This window comes from Patella vulgata, chromosome 2 (assembly GCF_932274485.2).
Source record: "Patella vulgata chromosome 2, xgPatVulg1.2, whole genome shotgun sequence".
Classification (NCBI taxonomy): Eukaryota; Metazoa; Mollusca; class Gastropoda; family Patellidae; genus Patella; species Patella vulgata.
This window is the reverse complement of record NC_065880.2, coordinates 69,337,409-69,357,651: the sequence shown is the minus strand read 5'-3', so window position 1 is coordinate 69,357,651 and position 20,243 is coordinate 69,337,409. Positions and strand designations below refer to the sequence as shown.

General features: G+C 37.7%; 1 long non-coding RNA gene across 1 annotated transcript; it reads right to left on the bottom strand.

Moving 5' to 3' along the window:
- Positions 1-295: 295 nt before the first annotated feature.
- On the bottom strand, positions 296-11,785 carry LOC126812265 (uncharacterized). The gene is made up of 4 exons (XR_008786255.1): positions 11,663-11,785; positions 2,270-2,653; positions 960-1,011; positions 296-391 (listed from the first exon to the last, which is right to left on the bottom strand). It is a non-coding gene; the product is annotated as an uncharacterized LOC126812265 (long non-coding RNA).
- Between the last annotated feature and the right edge of the window lie 8,458 nt (positions 11,786-20,243).

Here is a 20,243-nt window from a genome sequence, read left to right as displayed (position 1 = left end):
GATTCGGTTTCTTTAGCATCTAATGGTCGAAAATTGACTCTTAAGACGTAATGTATGAGTTACTACTCACCATCTGACTGGTTCTCGCAGCTATTAACTCATAAATTAGGACATGGTGTTGTCTCATACAGGTATAAGTAAAGAAATGCATTTAGTTTATGCTTAAACCCCCCCCCCCAAAAAAAAAACAAACATCTATCAATATAAGTAATAGTCATTAATTTCTATTGATGTCACACATACATCCTACGTTTACAAGCCAGGCCATAACTCACGAAGATTTTTAGATAGTCGGATGGGCTTAATTACATATGTTAACTTTATAGAGATCTATATTATTGCCAACGATCTCGGTTGTTGTTCCTTTAACCCAACTTTATCTTCTAATTATCTGCAATAAAACAAAATGATATCACAGGAATAAACACCTTGTTTGCTACTTGTTGAGTTTTTATAAAGTTCTTTACATACTGCTCAAGTAAAGGTATCTTATATTAAATATATTAACTAAATGAAATGAAATGTGGATTGACGTCCCATTGTTCTGCTCCGACTGGGCCAATGAAGACGGACATACGTCATGGAGTGTGCTATGAGGGCAATTTTCCCCTGAGAGCAATTCCAACTCCCATGGGTTCATTTATGTGCACACCAATGTTCACACAAGTCCTGGGTTTTCGTCCCATCCGAACGGCTATATGTTGTACATTGCCTGCACCACTGACAAAGGGAACCACACCGGAAAATACCGGTGAACTTTCTCGGACGTCACCGGGATCGACCACGGGACCTCCAGGTTAGCGAACCGACGTCTTACTCAGTAAGACATCGCGACTCCAATATACTAACACAAAGATCATAAGGTACCAAATAACTAAGCTCAAAGATGAGTATATAATAAAGTGATTTATCCAAAATCTTCAGTTTGTCACAATATAAATATATTTAGGACTACTCACCCTCTACACTTCAGATTACCGATTGTATAATATGCGTACTCATGACTGTCTCCTGTCAAAACATTAAAAACATACTTTTAATATAAAGAGATATACGAATTGTTAGGATGTTATATCGCATAATAATAAAACAAAACTCAGCCGAAATAGTGATATAAATCATGGTAGGGCGTCACGTATTTTAACGCCATGCACGATGGGATTTTTAAGCAGCTTTTAACGACAATGCTATCCAATTAAACTGTCAGATTTGAAAGTGCAGTGCCGGAAATTAGCAGATGCACCCATTGTTTAATGAATGAAATGCTTTTCTAGCCCCCCCCCCCCCCAAAAAAAAAACAATAAATAAAAAATAAAAAAATAAAAATAAAAATCAATGACTACATCTCGGCATTGTGAATTCTCGAATCTCGGGGTCTGCCACGCCACGAATCCCAGGTAGATATTATTTAAAAACAAATACACTTTAAATGTAAATAGCCATTGAATAAACCCTTGAGAGAACACCAAGTTGATGGTGCGCATAGACTGGAATAACCAGACGCTATAAATTGGCATTTGGTTGAGACTCATGCCGTATTTCGCTGGACATAACTGATTCGAAATTAGAGTCAAAACGGAAACAATTGAATGGAAATCAGTTTATATACAATCCGATTACATTACTATATGCGTTGCGACACATTTGGGTCAATTTCTAGATCCCAAATATTTACCTTTTAGTAAATAAGTAACTATCTCATCGAATTCCAGTTGAAGTTCCTTAGTGCCGTGTTCGACAGGAGAAATGGTATTGGTTTCGTACAATAGTAGTTATGTTTCGATTAACAAGGTGTATAGTTAGGATGTACGGAGCGACAAACAGGAGACAAACATAGAAAATCGTTACTCAGTGTTGTGTTTGATAGGAGACATATGATTGCTTTCGTAAATTGTAGTTTTGTTTCTTTTAACAAGGAGTATAACACAGGGCATAGTTGGGGTGTAGAGAGTGACAACGGTTATGACCAACTTGCATCATGTAGTTTGTGCCACGCTTAGAAATTCGTTTGCACAAGAAATATCAGAAAGCCATTAGTCACGATGGATAACCACAAAAAGGGAAATGCCTTATCATTATAATACTCATTTAAATCATGTAGGCGTCAAAACGACTTGTTAAGATAATGAAAACATAATAGGAAATAAAATCTAGTTTGTCCTAAACATAAACAAAAGCCCATTAGACTATCACGGGATTGAATTCGAACTTTCGTGTGGGTGTACATGACAAAGGACTATGGGCAAAATGTCTAAAACAGTATACATACCCGTATCACCGACCAAGATAGCAGTAATTGGCAGGTCTTCTTTATATCGAATATATCCCTCATCGACTCTTGATACAGCATCATTCTTTTCACAATTACATTTTAAATCATCAACACAGGCATTATTAAGGTGACAAGCACAATCATTCTGACCCTTGACTCCCCCAATTAAATAAGTTGCTAATGTACCAGTACGTGTATTTAACCCAACATCTACAGTTATTTCAACACCATGACATTCAAATTTTATATACTGTTCACATTCAGCCGAGGCATCAACTATATTTATGATTTGTTGCAGATCAATATTGTAATTTATCGTTCCCACAAAACTTCTAGCTGCTTCATAACCTGTTACGTGCGTTCTGTCAGCTACACCATGACCTGTAATATAATATATAAAGTATTACATTATGTAATTTTGGCTTCATCATGACCTATATAATACACCTCATTGTCGACACCGTGTAGCAATATTATGGGCCCGCATAATATTGGTATTAAATTCATTAAAACGTTTCATTTGACATTACATAATGTAATGCTACATATATAATAACGGTGAAATGCACCGACAGTGACGCTATATATCTAGGTAACCAGATTAGAGAATAATCACAGCTAAGTTGCACCAAAATGTGCATGTACATCTCTATAAGGAAATCAGTATCTTGGTTGGTCAGTTTCTCCATAATTTTTTAAATTAGGCATGCATACTATGCATACATCTGGCATAATTTAACAAATCAAATAATTAATAAATAGGGGTATAAAATAGACCATTCGACATTCCTAGAGGGACAGTATGCAGATTTTTCAGAGGTTAGCAACTCTGACTAGAACTGGTTGCATGAGACCTAAAGGCTCTCCATTTTTGAATTATGCCTGTGCTTGTATTTGTTATATCATAGCTGTTACAAACTGTTGTATTCGAGATGCGTCCTGGTTAATGTAAAACGGAGTTTAGAAGAACAGTGTATTCTTGAGTTTTGTATTTGAAATCACAGCGTAGTGGTATTGGCGTCATATTTAAGTCCGTACCAAAGTCAAAATTGAAAGTCCATTTCGAAACGAGACATGAAACAAAGAATCAGCGACCGTGACGAAGGACATTGCCACATTTTCTTGCAGACATTTACACATTATGTTTTAATGTCTACACTGTGCACTATAACAAGAAATATGTTCCATTATGACCTATAACATAACTTATAATATGTTACTGTTAGTTGCTCTGGCTGCTTCATGGCCATTAAAATAACATATGTTACATTACGGTGTATGTGCTACACCTTGACCTATAATTTGTTGCATTATATTCTGTTGAATACACTATGACAAATTATATATACTGTATTATATACATTATGGACCATGCTAGAATAGCAGGGGCGGATCCAGAGGAGCCCCCCCCCCCAGCTCAGCTACATACAAATAATTGTTAAACAACACTTCTATGAGAAATTTCACGGTCGTGTGCTTTATCCTGTATTATCAGATCGTGGGATGGGATGAGGATTCAAAGCGCGAGATAATGATATAGACGTGATATCACAATTAATGCAAACCCCCGCCTGCAAAAGTTCCTGGTATCGCCCCTTAATATAACACATTTTAGTAGCTACACAGACAAGGTATAACTTGTTCTGTTGTCTACACTATGGCCTTTAATATATAACGTGCAAATGGGATAGGTCTGCAACGTTTATATACCTAAGGCTACGGGAGGGTGAATTCCCCGGCTGTACGTGACAAGGAGCAGGGTCGCCTGTCCACTGCTAAAGACCCCTACGCGCAAGCGGATTATTGAAATAAAATTGAACCATTATGTTAGTCCCCAAATGAACTAGTTAGTGTCGAGTGGACGTTAAACCCCATCTCTCTCTCTCTTCTCTCTCTCTCTCTCCCTTTCTCTCATAAGGCTACAGAAAGCGAGCTTATTCAAAATTAACTTTCCAATTTTCATTTTTAGCCTGCTTGTTTTATTCATTTAAATATTTCCCACAAAGCACACTGCCTTGAGTATGCCCGTCTACTGCCCGTCTACATTAGCCTGGTTGGTGTAGGAAAGTAGCACGTTAAACCCCATTCGCAAACTAATAATGTACTCTTGTATTGGATTCCGATCGGATGTTGTAGCTTTATTATTGGGACATTACGCTATACCATACCTAAGAATTGAGAATTGAAAACAATATAATTTCCCCTTTCAGTTCACATGGTTATTAATTCCGTAACGTGATTCGTTTAGTTCTCCTCGGGATATTAGTACATGTATTTTCCCAGATGATTCTCTTTTTAATAAGAGGGCTCTATATATTCCTGTTTCTCACCTGATTTAGAGAGTACTGCTTGGGGTGATTTTCATTAGTTGTGCCTATATTATATAACGATTGCATTTCCGCATTAGTTTGTTCCAGGTGATACATGCCCTTTTGCTTACAGTTTCTAGCTAGTGACGTGGGTAATGCGGATAGATTCATTATTATGAGTATTATGGTGTATGTTACATAATGACAGATGTTATAGACGCTTCGTGCCATCTTGACACGTGAAAGTGGAACTGATTTTAATATCAACCTGTCTTCTATCGACACCCATGGTGTTCCTGATGACATTCATTAGTCATTTTCATAATATACTCTTAAAAAAGTAGGGGATATTCAGAAACAATACAAAACTGCGGAAATGCACTGCTGTTTTTATTAGAAGTAACCAGTGTATGTTAATAACAGGCCAATTGCCTACACATGAACATAAACAGTTCATATGGGCGGCTTATCTGACGGCCCCATTTCACTCGCAAAGAGATACAATGTCAAAAGTTAAAATAAACGTTTTTTTTTTGTCTTAATAATGAGTAATTGCTCCATCAATCCTCAGACATTCAGCAATTCGTCTTGGCATGCGCTTAATCAACCGTCCAATCACGATTTGGGGCAATCTGACCAACTCCTCTTGCAGTGCCACGGCCAATTCTTGCAGTGTTGTCGGTTGACGTTGACGTCGACGAACAAGTCTCCCGATCAAATTAAACGTGCTAAAGCAAAGATATGCTTAACCGTAAATCTTATGCAAGAACCGATAGGAAAGCAAACATGGATAGGATAAACCAGCAAGCGGCAGTTTTCATCAATCCTTCCTTGAAGTGTCAAATTTAACAATGAACCCCTCCCACGTGTATGGCGGTATTGACTGTTGCACACGCAGCTTAATGGTTCTGTTGGGGCGATAAGTTCTTCATCTGTGAACATACTCTCAAAGCATGTCAAGTGTCCATGACTATTATCATATCACAACCTGCATAGGTATTTGCATTTCAATATCCCCTACTTTTTGGAAGAGTATATAAACTTATGGTTGGCCTGTTTTATTTAATTTCCTTTGTGTCATAAGCCATCTGTACTGAATGTTACATCTAATATGATGCGGTAGCCAGATGTGTAATGAGATCCCTTTTCTAGAAGGCTTTATAAACCCAAAATGGAATCGAGATCGGAAGACGAGACGAGAATAGGCGAGTGTGTCTAGAAGTTAACACGGGACCAGGCAGGTCTCGAGTAAAGACCGGAGTGCGGCCATGTAAGTTAGTTGGGAGTTGGCACACAATGGTGCCAAGCTAGGACCATGGCTCTCTCGAAACAAGCTAATTATGGGGTCTTTAAGATGTTTGTACTTGATATGTTAGAGGCAGACTAAAAGTATTGTATGAAGTTTAAACCAGTGTAATGTACCATAGACTGTTGTAAGTTATTTGCGTGGAGGTGCCACTTTTGGTACTTTAGAAAGAAATATCAAATAATATAGTAAGTTAATATCTTTATAAAATAGGCAATTGTATAATTTAATTTGTAAGTAGTAAATTTCCTAGTATATATGGCATCTAATTGTTTTTATATTGTTTCTAAGTGTGTTATTGCTACTACTAAAAGGTGTATGGTTTTTGGTCTTCTGTATTTACCCGTCAACCACCTGTTCCACGGTATGTTTGATATATATCTTTATTTATATCTTTCAGCTATCTACAGCCTTCAATACACTTATAGGATGTTATGCATGATAATTCTTCGAATTTGCAACTGGACACACCATTCAATATGTCTGCGCACGCAGTTCACTTCTTTGTAACTTAAAATATACAGAGTCTATGAATAACATTTCCAATCACACGACAATAATTTAATATAACCCACAAAGAGCATGATCTGGGGGATTTCATACATGAGTAATATCTGATGTTTTCTGTACACACGTTTATGGCATCTTCTCCTTCCCATTTTTACGGTGTATGTGCTACACCTTGACCTATAATTTGTTGCATTATATTCTGTTGAATACACTATGACAAATTATATATACTGTATTATATACATTATGGACCATGCTAGAATAGCAGGGGCGGATCCAGAGGAGCCCCCCCCCCCCAGCTCAGCTACATACAAATAATTGTTAAACAACAATTTTATGAGAAATTTCACGGTCGTGTGCTTTATCCTGTATTATCAGATCGTGGGATGGGATGAGGATTCAAAGCGCGAGATAATGATATAGACGTGATATCACAATTAATGCAAACCCCCGCCTGCAAAAGTTCCTGGTATCGCCCCTTAATATAACACATTTTAGTAGCTACACAGACAAGGTATAACTTGTTCTGTTGTCTACACTGTGGCCTTTAATATATAACGTGCAAATGGGATAGGTCTGCAACGTTTATATACCTAAGGCTACGGGAGGGTGAATTCCCCGGCTGTACGTGACAAGGAGCAGGGTCGCCTGTCCACTGCTAAAGACCCCTACGCGCAAGCGGATTATTGAAATAAAATTGAACCATTATGTTAGTCCCCAAATGAACTAGTTAGTGTCGAGTGGACGTTAAACCCCATCTCTCTCTCTCTTCTCTCTCTCTCTCTCTCTCTCCCTTTCTCTCATAAGGCTACAGAAAGCGAGCTTATTCAAAATTAACTTTCCAATTTTCATTTTTAGCCTGCTTGTTTTATTCATTTAAATATTTCCCACAAAGCACACTGCCTTGAGTATGCCCGTCTACTGCCCGTCTACATTAGCCTGGTTGGTGTAGGAAAGTAGCACGTTAAACCCCATTCGCAAACTAATAATGTACTCTTGTATTGGATTCCGATCGGATGTTGTAGCTTTATTATTGGGACATTACGCTATACCATACCTAAGAATTGAGAATTGAAAACAATATAATTTCCCCTTTCAGTTCACATGGTTATTAATTCCGTAACGTGATTCGTTTAGTTCTCCTCGGGATATTAGTACATGTATTTTCCCAGATGATTCTCTTTTTAATAAGAGGGCTCTATATATTCCTGTTTCTCACCTGATTTAGAGAGTACTGCTTGGGGTGATTTTCATTAGTTGTGCCTATATTATATAACGATTGCATTTCCGCATTAGTTTGTTCCAGGTGATACATGCCCTTTTGCTTACAGTTTCTAGCTAGTGACGTGGGTAATGCGGATAGATTCATTATTATGTGTATTATGGTGTATGTTACATAATGACAGATGTTACAGACGCTTCGTGCCATCTTGACACGTGAAAGCGGAACTGATTTTAATATCAACCTGTCTTCTATCGACACCCATGGTGTTCCTGATGACATTCATTAGTCATTTTCATAATATACTCTTAAAAAAGTAGGGGATATTCAGAAACAATACAAAACTGCGGAAATGCACTGCTGTTTTTATTAGAAGTAACCAGTGTATGTTAATAACAGGCCAATTGCCTACACATGAACATAAACAGTTCATATGGGCGGCTTATCTGACGGCCCCATTTCACTCGCAAAGAGATACAATGTCAAAAGTTAAAATAAACGTTTTTTTTTTGTCTTAATAATGAGTAATTGCTCCATCAATCCTCAGACATTCAGCAATTCGTCTTGGCATGCGCTTAATCAACCGTCCAATCACGATTTGGGGCAATCTGACCAACTCCTCTTGCAGTGCCACGGCCAATTCTTGCAGTGTTGTCGGTTGACGTTGACGTCGACGAACAAGTCTCCCGATCAAATTAAACGTGCTAAAGCAAAGATATGCTTAACCGTAAATCTTATGCAAGAACCGATAGGAAAGCAAACATGGATAGGATAAACCAGCAAGCGGCAGTTTTCATCAATCCTTCCTTGAAGTGTCAAATTTAACAATGAACCCCTCCCACGTGTATGGCGGTATTGACTGTTGCACACGCAGCTTAATGGTTCTGTTGGGGCGATAAGTTCTTCATCTGTGAACATACTCTCAAAGCATGTCAAGTGTCCATGACTATTTATCATATCACAACCTGCATAGGTATTTGCATTTCAATATCCCCTACTTTTTGGAAGAGTATATAAACTTATGGTTGGCCTGTTTTATTTAATTTCCTTTGTGTCATAAGCCATCTGTACTGAATGTTACATCTAATATGATGCGGTAGCCAGATGTGTAATGAGATCCCTTTTCTAGAAGGCTTTATAAACCCAAAATGGAATCGAGATCGGAAGACGAGACGAGAATAGGCGAGTGTGTCTAGAAGTTAACACGGGACCAGGCAGGTCTCGAGTAAAGACCGGAGTGCGGCCATGTAAGTTAGTTGGGAGTTGGCACACAATGGTGCCAAGCTAGGACCATGGCTCTCTCGAAACAAGCTAATTATGGGGTCTTTAAGATGTTTGTACTTGATATGTTAGAGGCAGACTAAAAGTATTGTATGAAGTTTAAACCAGTGTAATGTACCATAGACTGTTGTAAGTTATTTGCGTGGAGGTGCCACTTTTGGTACTTTAGAAAGAAATATCAAATAATATAGTAAGTTAATATCTTTATAAAATAGGCAATTGTATAATTTAATTTGTAAGTAGTAAATTTCCTAGTATATATGGCATCTAATTGTTTTTATATTGTTTCTAAGTGTGTTATTGCTACTACTAAAAGGTGTATGGTTTTTGGTCTTCTGTATTTACCCGTCAACCACCTGTTCCACGGTATGTTTGATATATATCTTTATTTATATCTTTCAGCTATCTACAGCCTTCAATACACTTATAGGATGTTATGCATGATAATTCTTCGAATTTGCAACTGGACACACCATTCAATATGTCTGCGCACGCAGTTCACTTCTTTGTAACTTAAAATATACAGAGTCTATGAATAACATTTCCAATCACACGACAATAATTTAATATAACCCACAAAGAGCATGATCTGGGGGATTTCATACATGAGTAATATCTGATGTTTTCTGTACACACGTTTATGGCATCTTCTCCTTCCCATTTTTACGAAAAATGATAAAATGATAAAATGACGGCTCAGGGAATTAAGATTGCTGAATGCCTTTTCACCTGATTGGCTAATGGAAATTGCTTAGCTCTGCTTAGCTTTAGCTCGAAATGTTAATCATTGAACTCAGTCAAGACATTCACCTAATGAACATCTACATCAAGTTTAAACATTCTACCCCAATCAGAGTTGTTATGTTCAATAGTCTTGACCAATCAAATTGCTTATCTCTCCGTAGCCTAAGCAGCAAATTCTCATCATCGAACTTAGTCAAGGTCATGATATAATGAATCTATACTCGGAGTTTCATCACTCGCACTCAATAATAACCAGTTATCGTGCCCCAAAGCATCAACCAATCAGATTGCTTATGTCTGCTTACCGTAAGCCGACAATGTTTATCATCGAACTAGTTCAAGGCATTCACCTAATGAACGCCTACACCAAGTTTGAACATTATATCTCAATTAGAAGGAGAGTTACTATGTTCCAAAGTCTCGGCCAATCAAATTGCTTATCGGTCTGCTTACACTGAGCAGAAAGTGTTCATTATCGAACTTTGTCAAAGTATTGTTATTGATGTAATAAAACTATACACCAAATGTCCTCACTCTCACTAAATTAGGACTAAAGTTATCCTGTCCCAAAGCATCAACCAGTCAAATTGCTTATCTCTGCTTACCCCAAGCAGAGAATGCTCATCTTCGTACTCCGTCAAGGCCTTGACCCTAATAAACACCTACACCAGGTATGAACATTTTACCTCAATTAGAATGAGAGTTATTGTGTTCCAAAGTCTCGGCCAATCAAATTGCTTATCGCGCTGCTTACCCTGAGCAGAAAATGCCCGTTATCGAACTTAGTCCAGGTATTGATGTAATGAAACTATACACCAAATTTCATCACTCTCACTTAATTAGAACTAAAGTTATCGTGTCCCAAAGCATCAACCAATCAAATTGCTTATCTCTGCTTACCCTAAGCAGAAAATGCTCATCTTCGAACTCCATCAAGGCATTGACCTAATAAACACCTACGCCAAGTTTGAACATTCTAGCTCAGTTAGAAGGAGAGTTATTGTCCAAATAAGTGTGACGGACAGACAGACAGACGGGCGAACCAATTTTAATAGTCCCCTGCTTTCTTCGAAATTCGGGGGTGAAAATATGTAAGCACTATCGTGTTGACAAGTTTTCGGAAAAGGCGGGGTGGGGGGATGTTTCCGGAACGGAAGTTTACAGAACATTGATGGGGTTCGCCCTCCCAGTATCCCAATAGCTCGCATCACATCAAATTTAAAGATAGGTTGCCAGGCAACGAAACATACGCCCACAACAGCTAAATCGTCCGTGCAGTCAACAAGAGTTGTTGCATATCTTTACTTTTTTCGGTAATGAAACATTTATAATACACTAAAATCTGATTAAGAGCAACAACTCATGAAGTAATTATCAGAAAACCATTAGAATTTGTTTGTTTTTATAAAGTTCTGCCCCATGCTAACGTTTTGTATACAAAACTTTTAATATCATGGATTTAGCTGTTCAAGACATAAAAATTCATTGAAAATCAATATACTTGTTCGTCTCAAGATCTTAAACTCTGTGTATCAATCTGAAGTCAATCAGATGATAACTTTAGCCTTTAGAGCATCACAAAGTGATCAAGGGCCATAACTCACGACCTTAAACACTGTGTATAAATTTAAAGTCAATCGGATATTAACTTTGGCCTGTAGAGCGTCCACAAGATTTTTCAAAGTGATAAAGGGCAATAACTCTGGCAATTATTATCGGAAATCGCTGAAATCAATAGGCTTTTTCGACTCAAGACCTTAAACACTGTGTATAAATTTAAAGTCAATCAGATATTAACTTTGGCCTCTAGAGCGTCCACAGGCAATTGTGGACGCCGGACGGACGGACGGGGGCGACGACAATATACGACCACATTTCAATGTGGGCGTATAAAAACGAATCCGTTAACAAGGTTTTCGACAAAGGGGCAGTAACTCTGGAATAACGACGAATTTGACTGTAGCGAACCGGCTTACAGGAACGATGACATAATACGCTCACATTAAAATAATATTTACCTATAATAGTATAAACACCACTGGTGGTAATCTCACAAGACACCGTCACAGCTGGTAGATTTAGATCCGGTTTGATGATTACGGTTGGTGTAACTGTTACTCCAAGATTATGTGCTTCTTGGCATGATCTGGCTATAACAATAAAAATATATACTTGAAATGACGCTTCTTTAAATATAATAATCCAACAGTACCGCGTCCCCCACATCCCTACACACACACCTTCAAACCAAAAAGAAATAAATAACATCCATTAATTAATTGCATATTTATTTTTTTGTAAAGCATCTATCAATCAAATTGCTCATTTTCAAACTTAGACAAAGTTTCGGTGTGATGAAACCAGTGGCTGGCAGGTCTAGAGCAGACCATAGTGTGGCATGTGTCAGTCGTCATTCACCCGGTTGTGCAGAAAAGTAAGACCTTAAATACCATTTTAAATTTTTCAAGCATTTAAAAAGTACATTTAATTGTTGCACTGCTACTTCTCGCCTACTAATACATCCCCATCGGTTAAGAAAGAGATGGAAAATAACGCTTGTTTTATTTGTATACACTCGTTTTTTTTTTTTAGTTTTTCTTTATTTTGAAACTTACTTGCTTTACATGTAAATGTTGGAATTTGCCATTCACCAGATGGAAGGCATCGAGCCTCGGGTGAACCATCTACATAACAACCCTCCGGTGTACATGCGTAGTTAACTTTAGCACCAGCAGGATATGTAGGTTGCATTAATTCTGGTGATGCGTTTTGTCTGGTAGGTAATGACCCACATCCTGTAACAAATAATAATTATTTATTCGTAATAAAGTAATTATTGTTGTGTTTGCAAAATAATGGTTAAATAAATGTAGCTTCCGTTATTTGAATGAATATTTTAATCATTGTTTACAGACAAATGGATAGTTATTTGAACCCAGTTACATTTTACTTAAAATATTTTTACGGTCAGGTCTTAGGTCCAATGATTTCTTCCCTGTTTCTGACAGGACTACAGATAAAATAAATAATTTGTACTTACTTTTGTTACTGATGTAAATATTTGTGTTCGAATGTTGATTATAAACTTCATCAGTAATATCTCTATCATACAGATAGCATTCCCCGCTCTGTTCGTTAAACGCAAATGCCACACAGTATAGTTCGAGTTCACATTCCAAACCACACAAAGATCGACTCCCAACAGATGTCATTCTTGTCCAACCGCTTGCTAAAACATTATGGTTTTCGGACACATATTTTATTTCCGCGGGTTCACAACCAGTAGCAGTCATTAAACAATAAATTTGAACAAATAAACACAGTAAAAATAGTTCAGCATATTTCGACATGTTACTTTTCCAAAGTTTAGTTTTCTCAATGAAATGATTTACAGGTCGTATACCTTATATTCCCCATGGTTGTGTAATATTTGTCATATCACGAAATGCATTAAAATAATCAATACATACAAAGAATATTAATGTTTTGATATTTTAATCAAGTAAACATCTCTGTTGCTAAGTAAAACGTGTGTTCTTTACCCGTAAATGAATAAGTAGATAAAATATTGATAGATTATTGTTAACTTTTTCTATGAGATTTCTTGTTTTCAGAAAAACTCATTCCTTGGAGTAGCCATAGCTTTTTGATGTCAATTAATATCATATCGATCAGTTCTTGTGTACAAATAAAACAGTACGGGGTTTCTGGTTTTGGGACAATCTTGAATTTAGTGGCTTGATTTCAGATTATTCTAGCCATCGTGTGTCTCCAGTTAGCTATGACGTATTCCTCATATTTATACATTATAATAAAGTTTTATCTTCGTATTCACACATATTACATTACAGTTGTACATTATAAAAGCCTTTAATTCTCGTATTCATATTATATTACATCATATTTATACATTATAGTAACTTTGCGTGGTTGTAACAAAGAGGTAACAGTTTCTGGGATAATTTTCAGATTAAATCAAGAGTCAGTGATCTCATTTTGTGGCATTGCCTTTCAAACATCTGGCGTAGCCGTTGAACAATGGCAAAATAGCGATTGGCGTACAATCAGTGATATATGAAAAATAAACAATTGTCAGTGATATATGAAATTACATATGAAAAATAAACAATTTCAGATTAATCCGACTACAGACAGTATCTGTTGGAAACTACATTAAAGAAAACCATATGTTGTATTTTTATGAGGGAATTGGCAGGCAGACTTGATCATTTCGGTTCTCGAGAGAGAGAGAAAAAGAGAGAGAGAGAGAGAAATGGTTTAACGTCCACTCGACACAAACTAGGTCATTTCGGGACTAACATATGGTTAAATTTTATTTCAATAATTCGCTTGCGCGTAGGGGTCTTTAGCAGTGGAAGGAAACCGGAGGGCCCGGAGAATATCCTTGTCAAATTTCGGTCGAAGCTGTATACATAATGCACTTACAAAACATCTATGTCGTCAAACTTCTAATTATCACGTTTTGAAAGGGTGTGTCCACTGCATTTGCATTTATTAACGCTCTGATATCCAATATCAACAACATTTACTTTTAAAAGTATATGTAATGAATACCGTGGAGATTGCTTTGATCAGGGAACGAATCTGTTCAAAGGGAATTTATATTTCTTAAACAAAACTTTATTTACGTAACAGTGTTCCACTGTATAAGTTTTTAAATTACAATTTAAATTGCCGTCCCATATTTTATTAACAAACGGTTGTCATGCAAGACACAACCACATTTCGGTAGAGATAGACGGAGAATACACTGTAATATTCCAGAATAACTTGAATATTAACGGCATTGTTCTGTTAATTCACATAGTTATACTGTTGGATTCGGTTAACGCGTGCGCGTCGCAGACTTAATTTATGTCGGTGAATGTTTGAATGTGTGCTGACCATGCAGAATAAAGAACAGGGGAAAACCAGCAATAGGATGTGACGGTAAGTCTTCCTAATAATATGTATGTGTGAAGGCAAATCTTCAGCATAGGTAGATACTGATTATGTTATTGGATTTAAAGACACAGCTCTCTGTACTGTCTGTTCAGTTTGCTGCAAATGTGGCCATGCAAATGTATGTTGTATTGTGAATTTGAAATCGACCAAGTAAACAATATTAAAGTGTAAGAAACGCGATGGTTCAGAGAATATGATGCTGGATTATTGACCATTAGCCAAGAAAGCTACCCGTGCTTATTTTGCAACTTGCCCATGACATATGCAGGAAAGTTAACACCTTTCGATTTCATGTCCTGTATGTGCTTCATCATTTTATTTCAGGTTTGTATTGAAGGTAACAAAATTTGCAAGAAGAGAAAAAGACGACAGAAAGTAGTAAACCTGGCCTTCAGAAATCACAAAATTTGAAGCCATTTAAGATTTCTTGCTCTTAATTTCTGTTCATTTTTAATATTTTTGTACATGTTTGACTGAAAAATTACATTTACAGAAAATAAATTATTATTTACAATGATTGTGTTTTATATTTAACCAACATAATTATGTTAAAGAACAGAAAATCTTCTGGCAGAAGCCCTAATTTAACAACGAATAATTCTGTAAACCAACAGAAAAAGTTCTGGCAGCTGGTTTACCAGATTTTTTCTCTGTATATTCCCTGTTAAAAAAACCCAGAATAAAGGTAACAGAAACAAAAATTCTGATAAACCAGCTACCTGAACTTTTTCTGGTTTCTAACAGAATTATTTCTTACAGTGTAGGGAAAATGGATAGGACTCATCCCCTCATTGTCCTAATGTTTGACGTCTGTAGCCTCTATCGCGATCACGAGGTCTTCATACAAGAGGCATAACGAAAGAAACAGAAGGCCGCGAAACGCCGAAAATCGATACGGTTCTTCCTCTCATGACCCCAATGCTTCACATCAAGTTTTAAACAAAATCGTGTTCACGAGGTTTTTGGCAAAGAGTGTGTAACTCTGAAGCACAAGGTCGCGGAATGCTGAATATCCATTGGATTCGACCAAATGTGAAAAATATCTATATAGCATCTATCCCATTCACAAGGTTTTCGGTAAAGGGGTGGAGATTCAACTATTTAAATAACCAAATATTTTCTCCTTTCGTGTCATATTATCTGAATCGTGCATTACGTGTATGTCTCTATTGTGTCTATTTAAATCATCGAATGCAGTAGTCCTTGCTAACTTTCACAATCTGGCTTTCAATTTTAATTATTTAATTGGTTTTAACTAAAATGGTTTGGAAACTGAATAAATTAAACCATCGATGCAAGACTGTGATTGGTCGAAACAATCACTTTAAGTACGAGTTTGTACTTAAATTGATAATAGTAATTTGGTAGGGCAGTATTACACATTTCAGCTTAGTGGATTATCAATAGCACCCTGCCACGGATGGATGCTTTAGTGTATGATACGAGAAATATATGTGTTATTGGTACTGCCGGTAGTAGCAGAAGCAATTACTCGGACGGCCATGCAGGTGCCGTGGGTATCAGATGCTACATTCTGCATTGTATTTCTTGTCTTTTGAAAGTGAATCCCCCAAAGATGAAGTTCAACTTCAGTGATAGTTTGTGGACAACGGTAACTTCTTTCAATTATATTTCGAGTTACATTCCTCCACTTACCAAGTTGACATGGTGTTGTTATTGTCGCAAATATAAAATATGGCTGTTTATTAATATGTGATGATTTGACGAGCAACGTGAAAAGGGGAAAATATTTAAATAGTCCACAAGAATGCATAAGCTTAAGTTATACCAAAACATACGCCAAGTCGCAACGTAATTTGGTGCATGGGCAACAAACTAGGTAGCCAGATATTTGTATTTATATACACCACACAAACTGCTTATCGTTAACAGAACAAGTCCGAAAACTGTTAAACAGCTTTAAAAATGCATTGATTACGAAAGCTGCAATAATCATCAATGTAATAAATTTTAAAAAAAGCACAGTGAGCAAAACATCGTTCGTTCGTTCCTGGAGTTTTACTTCCACTTCCTTCAAGGATGATATCGTAGACAAGCTTGATCCAGCTTATTTGGATAAGACAAAGTGTGTTAGCATGGAAGCGCCCAAGGTATATTTCATCCAAAGGAGGCTCTTCGGGTGTAACAAAAGAAAGAATGGCGAGCGTGCGCATTCAGGTTCAGGGATGTGGTAGGTAAATTTAGGTTTGACTGTCAGCCGGGCCCTAGGGCTGGGCAATACATATGTTAATCGGCATAAAATATAGCGCATCCTTACTTCGGTTGACACAGTGGCGTATATAAGCTAATATATTGGCAGCTATAGGTTTTTGCAGAGCTTTAATCTAAGATGACTGCTATAATAATTTTGGAGGAAGTAGTGCCATCAAATCTGAAAAGATAAGGTAATAGGTAGCAGCTGGGTAAAAATTTAAATTAACTCTTGTCCTAAGCTGTCTGGCTACAGTATTAGGGCAAAAGACAAGACAAAGTTAATATATTATGATGTTATCTCATGATTGATTCAACGCCGTGTTATCAACTTACACCCTCAGTCTATTTTTATAAGATAAATAATCGTACGAATTCATCACATCTTTCAAGAATAAATGTAAATGAAAGGGATCTTTTTACGTGCACGCCAATATGTACGCGGGACCACGGTTTTTCGTCCCATCCGAACGCCTAGACAGCTGTGCTTGTCAGGCCCTCCGTCCTGCATCACTGACAAGGGGAAAATACGCCGGAAAATCTGGATGAACTTTCTCGGCCATTGCAGGGATCGAACACCCGAACTCCAGGTTAGCGAGCCAGCGTCCTACCCACTTAGCCACGTGATCCCCAAGAATAAATGTAAATAATGTACGTTATAAAAAATGATTTATAAACAATATCAATTAATGAAACCTTTATTTTTCAAAATAATGAAATATGTTACCAAAAAAGTTTAATCTTTTTAGTGTTCCATTCTGGTTATCTAGAATGCAACATTAGAACAAAGTTAGTTATCTGTGCTATGTGCTATGACTTTGGGTAGTATGACATCTTAAATCAATAAAATTACTTTTTAAATCCGAAGGATGCTGGTTAAATAAAACCAGTCCTTAACTTAAGTTAATATGTCGTCCCGATATAAATGATATCTACATGGCAGTTGCGAACGACACTTAACACATTTAACTACTTGAGAAACTCAAATCATCATCATAATAATAATATATATTGTTTATAGACCATTACACACAAATTGTCTCAACCGTCTTTACATGGGCGTACTACACATAGTATATACATAATAATAAATAAATAAAAACTATCAATAACTCATAAAAAATCTCAAAGATATATACTATTCAAAAAAAGTAGGGGATATTTGATTTTTAAGTGTTATTAAAGTCACCTAATGAAACTGACGAAGAAACAAATGACAAAATGAAATGAAGTTCACATTCATCGATTTATTCCAAATGATCGTTAGACTAAGTAAGGCACAGACTGACCATTATAAGGGTAAAATGATACCCGGGGTCAAACAGCAAAGTTACCACAGCATCACAACCAAGTCAGTAACGGGTAAATCCTCCTCTGTTTGCCAAACAAGCATTGATCCGACGTGGCATACTCCTAATGAGACGTCTAAGGTCATTTTGGTCCAGATTGTCCCATTCCTGTTGCAACGCAGCAGCAAGTTCTTGGACATTGGCAGGACGTTGTTGACGTTGACGTAACCTCTGTCCAAGCATGTCCCAGACATGCTCGATGGGGGAGAGGTCGGGACTCAGTGCTGGCCAAGGTAATGTGGTGATGTTCTGTTGTTGGAGGTAACCTGTAACGATCCTGGCCCTGTGACATCTTGCGTTGTCATCCTGGAAGATGAAAGGGCGGCCATGACGTCGTGCGAACGGCATAACATGGACTGCCAAGATGTTGTCCCGGTAGTACTGGCCTGTAACACGCCCTGCAACAACATGTAAAGCCGTTCTTCCAGCAACAGTGATGCCTCCCCACACCATAACAGAACCAACCCCAAATCGATCATGTCTGATGACGTTAACGTCTTGGAAGCGCTCGTTTCGACGACGCCACACCCTCCTACGTCTGTCCAAAAAATCAACAGTGAACCTTGACTCATCTGAAAACATCACATTGCTCCAGCGTCGATTATCCCAGTGTTGACGATCCCTACACCAACGACGTCTTGCCTGAATGTGATGATCTCTCAAACAAGGGATCACGCGAGGACGTCGGGCGCGAAGGTGCCCCCTATGCAGTCGATTCCGAATCGTCTGGCCACTCACTCTCACACCAGTGTCTGTTTGAAGACGAGCGCTGATCTGATTTGCTGTGATGACACGATTTCTCAAGTCCAAGGTACGGATAAATCGATCCTGGGCTTGAGTTGTCGCCCTTGGTCGACCTGAGCGTGGTCTGTCCTGTACAGATTGTGTATCACGGTATCTGGACCATAGCCTGCTTATGACAGACTGAGAAAAATTCATCGTCCGCGCCACAACCGCCTGTGTTGTGCCGATCTGTAGCATGCCAAGGGCACGTAACCTTTCATTTTGGGTAAGCCGACGCATATCAAAATTTGTTTTCTGGTCACTAAAACAATTAAACTGATGTTTCCACCCTGGAATTCAATGCCACAATGACTGTAACATTCAAAGTCAGAGTCGTGCAAATCTTGGGTTGGACCCCCATGATGATCCCAAGCATCACCTGCATTCCATGCGGTAGCTATTGGTGCGTTTGGGCGTCACATGTAACTGGAAATGTTTCTTCTGTTAGGTTCTATAGTGACTTTTTTCGTAGTCATTTGCATATTTTAGTATTATGCCCCCAAAATCAAATATCCCCTACTTTTTTTGAATAGTATACAAATGTATGCCCATAAAAACATTAGATTGACTAGTAGTATTATTGCCTAATTGAATAAATATGTTTTGAGGTTGGATTTAAACAGGCTGAAATTGGTGAGTGGTCTAAGTCTTAGTGGCAGGTCATTCCAGAGAGTACGCGCGGCACGACTGAAGGCGCGATCGCCATACAACTCACTGGTTTGTTTTCCATGTGTTTTGTGGGAAAAGGGACGCAACTTCACCTCATCACTGCTTCTAGTCCGATAAGATGGAACTTGAATATTAATGATATCAGTGAGGTAGCAAGTGGTTGATGAAGGAAATGCAATGGTACATATACACACAAAATAATGACAGTTGGAGAAATTGAAGGAGAGGAGGCTGAAACGTCGCGTTGAACACGTGACCGTAGAAATAAAATGACCATACCTTGCAGCCGAAGAATTGTGCTGACGACACTAAATCCCATTCAATTCCACCAGCTATATCGCTCGGTATATACTTAACAAACAATACTAACTAGACACTTTCGTTATAAATATATAATGCTAGGTTCCCACTATCACGATTAGCGCTACGATTGAAATCGTTGTTTTAATCGTAGAGTAATCGTGGTGATCCTATCATGAGGTCAGTCGTAGCAATCGTTTTGATAGTACCAAAACGTATCCGAACGTACCAGATCGTGAATTCAATAGAGATAATCCTATCGTAAAGCAATAGATTTTATTACATACTTCGAGAGGGTATTTGTTGAGTAATAAAACCTTCT